The 10,563-nt window shown below is 39.8% G+C and overlaps 1 pseudogene; it reads left to right on the top strand.

Moving 5' to 3' along the window:
* Positions 1–242: 242 nt before the first annotated feature.
* LOC111894026 (14-3-3 protein 7-like) overlaps positions 243–10,563 on the top strand; it is a 75,149-nt pseudogene continuing 64,828 nt past the window's right edge.

Genomic DNA, 10,563 nt, shown 5'->3' with positions numbered 1-10,563 from the left:
TCGATATTCAATTTTGGAACTTTATATAAAAGTATTGATACCTATGCTAATCTAAGTAAAAAGTACCAAATTAGAAATTTGTGGCTATTTGTTGAAAGAAATAAAGATTCGATGTCCTTAACATATCAGATGTTGACTATTTTAGAAACTTAGCTATTATCAAGGAAGGTAAACATTGAGATTAAGAGGATAATTTTGCTTAATTTTAACTACTGCTTTGTATTGATTTGGTTTCAGAAAGGATGGACATGAGGAAGAAGGTGGAAAAACTGCATATCAAATTGACTGTTGTTGAGAGGAATATGTTCTCAGTTGGATATCAGAAATTTTTTATGGGATCACAAAAGGTATCGTGGAGGATTTTATCTTCAATTAAAGAAAAAGAAGAATCTAATGGAAAAAAGGTGAATCGAGCTTTCCAACGTTTATGGTGATATCATGGCTGTGATTGATGAGCGTCTCATCCTTCTTCATCTGTTGGACAATCCACTATTTTTTACTACAAGACGTAAGTGTATATATATATATATATATATATATATATATATATATATATATATATATATATATATATATATATATATATATATCAATTATGACAAAAAGTCCAGAACATTAGTCTTAATATGATTTTATTTGTAATGCTCATTTCAGGCATCATTTATATTTTTCAAGATGTTATGGTTTTGGACTGGAACTCGACGAGTTGGGGAGCTCCAACTCGTTGAGTAGAGATAGTTTTGGATGCAAGACTCAGGTTCTACTTGACGAGTTAGAAGGCTCAAACTCGACGATTAGACACTATGAAGGAAAAGGCTAATTTCCAGGGATTTGTACCACTATTTAAAGAACTTATGGCTCATTTATAGCCTCCCTCATCGTCCTTATAGCCCAGAGAAACCTTAGATCGAGCCTTATACCTTCTTGAGTGTGTGAGAGAGCTTTGGAGAGTGATCTTGGTGTGGTTATGAACGAATTTGGATCTTGAAGAAGTTGGAGTAAAGAGAGAGGCAGTAGATCTGAAATCTACTTTGTTTTGGTAACCATCTTGAGGTCCAAATTTGCTACCTTAACCACCATTTGCTTAGATCTCATCTTGTGAAAATATATTGTCCCTTTTGGTAGTTAATGGTGTCATTCTCAGGTTTGAATTTGTCATGAGGATATGTTTTCAGATCTAGACACCTCCAGGCCTCCATGGACATAAAGTTGCCCACTTTATCTAGTCTAGGCCCTTTTTCCATGCTATAAACCTTGTATGAACCTTAGTCTTAGTGTTTTAGCCTTTTGAGGCTTTGCATGCACGTAAAGTTTGCATCTTTATCTGGTATTTTAGTCCTAACGGACTGGATCTGTAGTTTGTGATGTTGGATTCGACTGAAAGGAGTGAATATGTTAAGACAATGGAAAGCCCCGCGAGTTGATGAGATAACTCGACGAGTTGGATCACGTTTTCCCATTTTCGGTCTACAGAGTAAACTTGGCGAGTTGATGAGATGACACGATGAGTTGTACTAGGTTTCCCCATTTTCGGTCTACAGAGTAAACTTGGCGAGTTGATGAGATGAATCGACGAGTTGGATTGGGTTTTCCCGTATTCGGTCTGACGAGTAAACTCGTTGAGTTGAAAAGATAACTCGGTGAATTAGCTACGGTTTTCCATGGTTTTCTGATCACTGAAGGAACTCGAAAAGTTGCTAGATGCACTCGACCAGTTGGGTCAACATGGACTATTGACCTTGATTGTTGACCTTGACTTTGACCAAGTTTGACCATTATGGTATTGTTGGTATTTTGAGATTTTGACAAAGCTAGTCACATGATGATTGTAGGCAGTTGAGTTGGAGTTGCGTGTTGGGTCCTATCATATCTTATCAGTTCAGTATTCTTGGGAGGTGAGTCTCCTCACCATACCAATGGGTCGAAGGCACTAAGGCCGACCTATGTTATACTGATAGTAGGATTATGATAATTGGATGGATTTTGCTATGTGTATGCTTTAAAAATTGTATACGGTTAGGGTCTTATAGCCTCAAAATGATTGATTTGGCCTTATTTCCTAGTCCTTATATGGTTGTGGTCTTAGGGTATGGTCTGTTATTCGAAAGTCTATTTGATCCTGTTCTATGTATAATTTGCATGCAGTTAACTGGTTATGATTGATTAGAGATCTAATTTGATAGGATTGAGCAAATCTTAGGATAGCCTACGATTTGAGTTATGCAGTACCCGTGAGATATGCTTTGTTCTGGGACGAATTAGAGTTATCAGGTAGAGCCTTGGGGAAAGTACAAGCAGGTGTGGAAGGTAGTATCAGGCACTTACTATTGGAACCACAGGACCTGTACCCAAACTGATGTTAGACGTAGAAGCTCTAAGGAGAACTAGTGTGGGAGGACCCCCTTTTTGATTATCTAGATCATTTTCTCTTATCAGGATGGTGGTGACACAATTTGGAGTAGGGGGATCAGGATCAGGATCTGGGTTGGGCAATGGTACAACGCCCATTGATGAGAGGTTGCGCGAGCTCATAGCAGCCGAGGTTACGAGGGGCATCCTCGATGCTACCTCAATGATTTTTGGGAGTGTCCAGGAAGGGATGATGGAGATCATGGAGGAACGGCTCAGGTCGTTCACAGCTGAGATTACTGTAGGACATGTCAGGGCCCAAACTCCCTCGTTTTGGGAGTTCAAGTCATGTGGATGCGATAGTTCTTCGGGGTTAGGGACCCCATAGTCAGCCGACACTGGGTGGCAGACATGGAGAACATCCAGTGCATGAGCTCTTGCCATTATGCAGCAAAGGTGAGATTTGCTTCATGTATGATGAGGGACCGAGCTCGGGACTGGCGGGGATAGGTGACCAGTCAGGTAGGGGTATTTGGTGTTGTTGAGATGACATGGGCAGCGTTTGTCAGGCGCTTTGATCTCGAGTTTCCACCACTCATTGAGGTGCAACGATTAGTGAGGGATTTTTAGGAGCTCCAGCAAACCAACGAGACTGTAGCAGAGATCACCGCCAAGTTTTAGGAATGAGCACTGCTGATCACACAGTATGCTATAGATGAGGACATGAGGAGGACGAGGTATCATTCCATGCCGAGGGATGATATCTAAGATTTGTGAGGTTTACAGGGTGCAAAAACATGAATGAGATGGTGGGGAAGGCCCATGAGTGGGAGATGGAATTGGACTTCCGCACCAAGCGAAAGCCAGAGCAGGCACAAACAGCGGTAGGTCTGGATAAAAAACCTATGACCTCGGATACTTCCAGTAGGCGCCAACAAGGCCATGGCCGGTGTGCCAAGTGCGTAAACCGCACAGTGGGGCTTCTCGAGCGGTAGGCTCGGGATGTTACGCGTGTGGCCAGTCGGGCCACATGAGCAGGGATTGCCCCAAGAAGGGCTTGATTTGTTTCTACTGCAACCAGACCGACCATAAACGGGGCCGATTATCAGAAGTTGAAGGGACAAGGAGGAGCAGTGGCGGTGCCTGCATCTGCACACTGTTGGCCGCCCTATTAAGGCGGTTGCTCCAGCAGTGCAGAGTTGTGCATTTCAGTTGACTACCGAGGAGGCTCGGGCAGCACCAGGCATCGTCTCTGGTACGTATTCTATTTTCCTGCTTGATGTTGATTTGTATTGATTATGTATATATATGTGCTCATGTATAGGGACATTTTTGGTCAATGGTATGTCGGCTCACGTTCTATGTGATTCGGGTGCTACTCTATCGTTTGTATCTCTTGCGCTTAGCAAGAAGTTTTGGGATGTGCCGAGGACTTTGGATTCCCCGCTTGAGGTTGAGATTATGGATGATCGTACTGTGAGTGTTGCGAGGGTGTATCGGGACTATGTCCTGAATTCGCTTGGGGAGAGGTTTCGTGTTGATCTAATCTTGATACAGTTGCGAGGGCTGAAGGTGATCGTCGGGATGGACTGGTTGGGAGCCAATGGGGTCATGATAGATTATGAGCCCCAACTGGTGAGGGTTTGAACCCCAAGTAGGGGAGAACTGGCTATTCATGGAGCGAGAGCCTTGTAGGGGCCAACTCTCTATTCAGCTGCGAGGGCTAGGATACTTCTTCATCAGGGCTATTCAATATTTTTGGCATATGTCTCGGATATGAGGGTTGAGGCCCCAACAGAATAGGGAAATGTATTGGTTGTACAAGATTACCAAGATGTATTTCCCGAGGAGTTGCCTGGGGTGCCTACATAGAGGCTAGTTGAGTTTTGCAATTATTGGATGTCGTATGTCGCTCCGATAGCTAAGTCACCGTATCGGCTAGCTCCGCCCGAGATGAAGGAGTTGTCTATGCAGCTTCAGGAGCTGCTAGACCAAGGGTCATACGATCAGTTCCCTGTGGGAAGCACCGATCCTATTTGTGAAAAAGAAGGACGGGTCATACAAGCTGTGTATCAATTATTGGGAGCTGAACAAGCTAATGGTGAAAAACCGTTATCCGCTTCCGAGGATCGATGATTTGTTCGATCGGTTGCAGGATGTGTCTCTGTTTTCCAAGATTGATCTTCGGTTGGGGTATCATCAGATGAGAATTAGGGTTGAGGATATACTGAAAATGGCTTTCAGGACTCGGTACGGACACTATGAGTTTCTGTTGATGCCATTCGGTCTCACTAGTGTTGCATCAACATTCATGGATCTCATGAGCAGGGTGTGTAGACTGATGTTGGATCGATCGGAGATCGTTGTAATTGATGATATCTTGGTCTATTCAAAGACCAAGGAGTAGCACGAGCAGCATTTGAGGGGGGTATTGGAGACACTGAGAACATAAAAGCTTTATGCCAAGTTCTCAAAGTGTGAATTCTCGTTGCGAGAGGTGCAGTTTTGAGGCACATCGTTAACCAAGATGCCATTTCAGTTGATCCAGCCAAGGTTAAGGCAGTGATGTGGTAGGAAGTATCAAAGAATCCGTCTGAGATCTGTAGCTTCATAGGTCCAGTGGGGTATTATCGGAGATTCATCCAGTATTTCTCCAAAATCGTTGTGTCATTCACCCGTTTAACCAAGAAGAATTTGACTTTCTGGTGGGGCCCAGACCAGCAGTCGACCTTTGAGACCTTGAGGCAGAGGTTATGTGAGGTCCCGATTCTAGTACTACCCGAGGGGTTAGATAATTTGGTGGTGTATTGTGATGCCTCAATCTCAGGATTAGCGGTAGTTCTGATGCAGAGGGGGCATGTGATCGCGAAGGCATCGAGGCATATGACAACCCGAAATTTTGAACTTATACATTCTTCATTTTTATCAAAGTTAGCCTCATTTTGCTATTTTATAATGAAGTTTTGGGTGTATAGGAGTGCTTGAGAGTTAGTATAATAAAGATATGAGTAGTAGAATGTGTTAGTATGTGTGTAGCATCACAAAATCGGGCCAAACACACCAAACATGGTGTGTGCGGCCGTAAACCCATCCCCAGCTGCTCACTCTGCCATATATATATACTACACTTGGCATTTTTGATCTCTTTTTCACTTCTTCAAAGCTAGAACATGTTTTCTCTCAAGTACCATCCAAAGTTTCACGACAAACTTCAATCAAGTCAGTGATTTGTCATTTTTTTAGTTAATATGTGACCTTAACTAGCCTTTCCCCTTGCCTTGATCCATGAAAACATCCATTTTTAGTCAAGAACACCAAGAACACACGCTAGTTTTGGACCTTAATCACCCTTTCAAGCCTCTATAACATGTATACACTTATCATAACTTGTTATATGCTAAGAACACTTGATGATATGCTAGTAAAACATGATTTTATAATGTTCATAAAGGGTGTGAGGCCGCACACATCCTGCTGGCCGCACACACCCTTTTAGGTTAAAAATGGTAATAAACTTCATATAAGGCTAAAGCATGAAGTAAGAAACCTTCTTTGATGAGTCCTAAATCCTTAAAATACATTTTGGCACATTCCATAGGGAGTGTGCGACCGCACACCCATGCCACACACACACAAATAGTGTGTATTTTAACCATACACTTCCTTGAATAGCCATATAACCTGTATATACAATCATATATGGTTGTAACACCTCAAAATAAGTGTTTACTAGCCCCTAAGGTGGTTTCAATTCAATAATTAGTTGTTATAAACACTAATTATATTCATATATGTATCCTTATATGTTAAATAGGATCCGTGTGTGTACTCAAGTCTTCAATTGACACTTAGCATCCTATACAATCCGTTCATCCAAACCACTCACTACAGGTGAGTTCATACCCCCTTAATTAACCTTTTAAATGTTTTTAAATACTTTTGTGGGGGGGGGGGATACAAGCTGAACAACTATTAGACATGCACACAAAAACCTGATTGGCTTCTAGGATCCGATCCGATCCGAAAACCGGATTTGGTCAAAACCGGTTTTGACCAAACCGGATCGGTTTGAACCAGTCACCGAATTGAAACCGGATCGGCACTTTGAACAAGAAATCGGATTATACCCCGGATCGTGAACCGGATTTTGTTGAAACCGGATCCTAAACCGGTTTGAAACCAGATTTTTTTGTTACCGTTAAAAAACGGGAAAATTTGAATTTTTTTAAACTAGCCGTTAGAACTTAAAAAAACGGCTACTTTGACTTTTTTTTTTTTTTTTTTTTTTTTTTTTTTTTTTTTTTTTTTTTTTACTTTTTGGCACTTCTAAACACCTATATATATCTTTCATTTGCTACATTTCAATTTTACACAAAAAATTTACTACTTATTTTCATAATACTCAAAAAAATGAGCTTGAGAAATTCAACCGTGGCTCAAGATTCGGATGCAACGGTGGTTAAAATCATACCAACCACTCGGAGTAAAGAAGTGTGGGAACATTACGATTTGTGTTTGTTGTCAAACGGGAAGGAAAAAGCGAGATGCAAGAAGTGCGGAATGTTTTTGGGAAAAAATGGCAATAGCACGTTAAGGAGTCATGCAACAAAAACTTGTCCGGCTGTAAAAGGTGAAAGCGATCCAAGTCAACCAAATATTACTCCCGACGGGTCGATCTTCATTCACAACAATGATGAACTTCGTGAAAGCTTTTGCAAGTTCGTGATTCAAGAGGCCTATCCTTTCAACCACTTTGACAACCCGCGATTAACAAGGATTTTGCGGGAAAAAATGCAACCGCAATACCGGCAAGTAAGTCGCACTTCTCTTAGACGTGATGCTTTCAAGTATTGGGATATAGCCAAAAAAGATATGCAATTGGGATTTTTAAAATAAAACCGGTGTTTCTTTAACCTGTGATGTTTGGTCCTCCACCAGTAGTTGTCCCAAAAGCTATATTTGTGTCATGGCACATTGGATAGATCCCTCTACTTGGGTAATGAACAAACGAGTAATTGCTTTTGAACTTTTTGCGCATCCTCACACCGGGGCAAGATTATTTGCAATTTCAGTAAGCGTTATAGAGACTTATAATTTACGCGAAAAAATCTTCTCTATTTCGTTTGACAATGCAAGTAACAATACCGTCGCAGCAAAAAGATTAATTGCAAAATATAAACCTATTTTGGATGGCTCGTTTTTTATACTAGATATGTTTGTCACATTATTAATCTTGTGGTACAAGATGGTTTAAAAATGATAGATTCGACGATTGAAAAATTCAAAACTATGTTAACTAGAATTTATGGAAAAAATAAAGCTACAATGGAAAAATATCGAAAGTTTGCCATTTCCATTAACGTAACTCCATATAGTCCTCATTGGGATTGTGACACTAGATGGAGTTCAACATGCATGATGTTTGAAAGTTTGACACGTCAAAGAATCGCTTTGCAATTATTTTACGACACAATTTCAAAAGGAAAAAACACGGTTTCAGATTCTGATTGGGATTTGATGGAAGAGTTTGTGGAAATGTTAAAAGTTTTTAAACAATCAACCACTTTTCTATCGGGTGTGTATTACCCTACAAGTCCGTTGTTACTAAATGAATTATGGTTGATGTCCGCACAATTGGAACGTTTTGAACAAAGAAGTGAAATATTTGTTTTGGTTACGAGACCAATGAGACAAAAACTAGTCAAATATTTCAAAGAAATTCCACCATGTTTTACTTGCGCCGCGGCAACAAACCCATGTATCAATGTTACGGGTGTAGAGGCTTTGATTACCAAAATTTCTATGTCTTTAAATTTGCACAAAGATAACTCAAACTACATCCGTAACCAAATAAACATTTTTAATGATACTTTTACTAATTTGTTTGACGTTTACGCTACAAAATATGGCAATATGTCAAACACTTTTGCAAGTGTAACCGACTCTACTAGCGGTGCATCGGGTAGTGGTGGCGGTCGAACGGATTTTCATATCGACCTTTATAACTACCTTTTGGAGGAGCAAAACAAAAGAGCACGCACATTAATGCCTAGTAGCGAACTTGGTATTTATATGGGTTCAAACTTTTTAAAATTAATAAGTGCACCACAATTTAAAATTTTGGATCTTTTGGCTTGGTGGAGAGAAAAGGAAGCACAATTTCCTATTCTCTCCGTCATGGCCTGTGATTTACTAACCGTCCAAGCTTCCACGGTAGCTTCGGAATCCGCTTTTTCTTTTAGTGGAAGAGTTTTATCAAAGTTGAGGACGAATCTTACCCCGGTTGCGGTAGAGGTTTGCGTTTGCTTGAAGGATTACTTAGATTCTGTGGAACGTATATAACACTTGGCATCACTAGAAGGCCCACTATCACAAAATGTTGAACTGGAGATCATGGATGAAGAATATGCACAAGGCTTATCAACACCTCCGGAAGACGAAGACAATGACGATGAAGTCGAAGACGAAGACGGGGATGCAGAATATGGCATTGATGAGACCCCTAGTTACTTGCGTGGCGGTTGAAGAATAATTAAATGAAGGCAACACGAAGTGGAAGACCACAAAAACTATTTCCATTTGGCTAAATGTTAAAATGCCACTTTATTATTATTATTATTTAACTAGTTTAAAAACTCTTTCTAATTCGACGTTTGATGTATGTTTTAACTATTTTAGTGTACCCATGTTGCATTTTATGTTATATTTGAGGTCCAAAAAATATGTATTTAAAAAAAAAGGCAAAGTCGGATCGGATTTCGGATCGGATCGGATTCGGACTGGATTAAACCGAATCGGATGTGGGTCTCGGAAAACCGGTCAAATCTGGTTTGAAACCGGTTCGGATTAAAGCTTGAATCGGATTCGGCGTGACATCATCAAACCGGATCGGATCCAGATCTGGATCGGATCGCATCAAATTGGGTCTTTGTGCATCTCTAACAACTATAGTTATTAAATCAATCACATGTGATTAATAACTACCAAACAAGTGGTCTTCTTACTTTTCAAATCGTGTTATCAAACTGTTTTACTTCAAACTGTCTTACAAACTCTTTTACATGTGAAATACTGTTTCTTAAACTCTTTTAAACTTATATTCTGTTAAAAGTGTATCTATATAGATATAGTTATATAAGTAGGATTGAAAGGACTTAGGACTGATAGCTCACCTTACTTCATGTTCCTTATTTGGTTGGGGACTTAGGGTATTAGGGTTATCTATCTGAGGGTTGTTTGAATCCTAGTTATATATTATGTATATGTATATAGATATAAAAGGTTACTTCATTCAATACAATAGCTTTGGCTAGAAAGGGTATACAAAAGAGCTTATATACACAAACAACGTTACTAGTAAACTATAATAGGTATAGTTTAGAGATATGCTAATGCTATTACTAGAACAATGAAACATACAAAGAGTCAGTTCATACATGAGTCAATAAGAAACAATAGATACTATGATGAGAAACTAACAAGAGATACTATCACGAGAAACAAACGATAGATACTATGATGAGAAACTTACATACAGGCTAGACAGAGAAAGAACACACAATACAGCTAGCACATACATTAAATATACATTAATACAGTTATGTGAGCCATTAAACGGGGCATGGCACTACCTGCCATGACCGTTTTTGTATCCAGAATCTCCTTAATTGGGGAGCGTATGAGTTTGCGTATAGATCTATACTGGATTGACTATCCTACACCTTGCTGCTCGCTATAGTTGGACTTGCAAGTCTACGGGTGCCAAATGTCATTTCTTACGGCGTCTTACATCGTCATTTTACTATCGAGTCGGTAGCAGGGTACAGGCCGATCACATGGTAATTTAAATAACAATTGGTTTAAGGTAGTTAGTACATCAGTAGTTACTTAATACAACACTATAGTACTATATTATTTTCCCATTCTTCATGAACATTCACACGATGCACAGTAATGTAAAAACTATATTTTTGGTTAAGGATAGTCGGATTTGGGAACATACGCACTCTTACAAGAGACACACACACAGATACTAGGTGCCTTGGTAGAAGGCTAATTTTAGTAGGAAACATAGGGTTTTCTAGGAGTGTTCAAACAAATACAAACTTTACAAAACTTATACATTACATCTTACCAACATCTTACAAATGCTTTCATACAAACATAGACACTAATATACTTATGATCTCAGCAGCTTTAAAGCTGATAAACTAT

This window comes from Lactuca sativa, chromosome 7 (assembly GCF_002870075.4).
Source record: "Lactuca sativa cultivar Salinas chromosome 7, Lsat_Salinas_v11, whole genome shotgun sequence".
Lineage (NCBI taxonomy): Eukaryota > Viridiplantae > Streptophyta > Magnoliopsida > Asterales > Asteraceae > Lactuca > Lactuca sativa.
The sequence above is the reverse complement of the archived record's forward strand: the minus strand, read 5'-3'. Positions and strand labels throughout refer to the sequence as shown.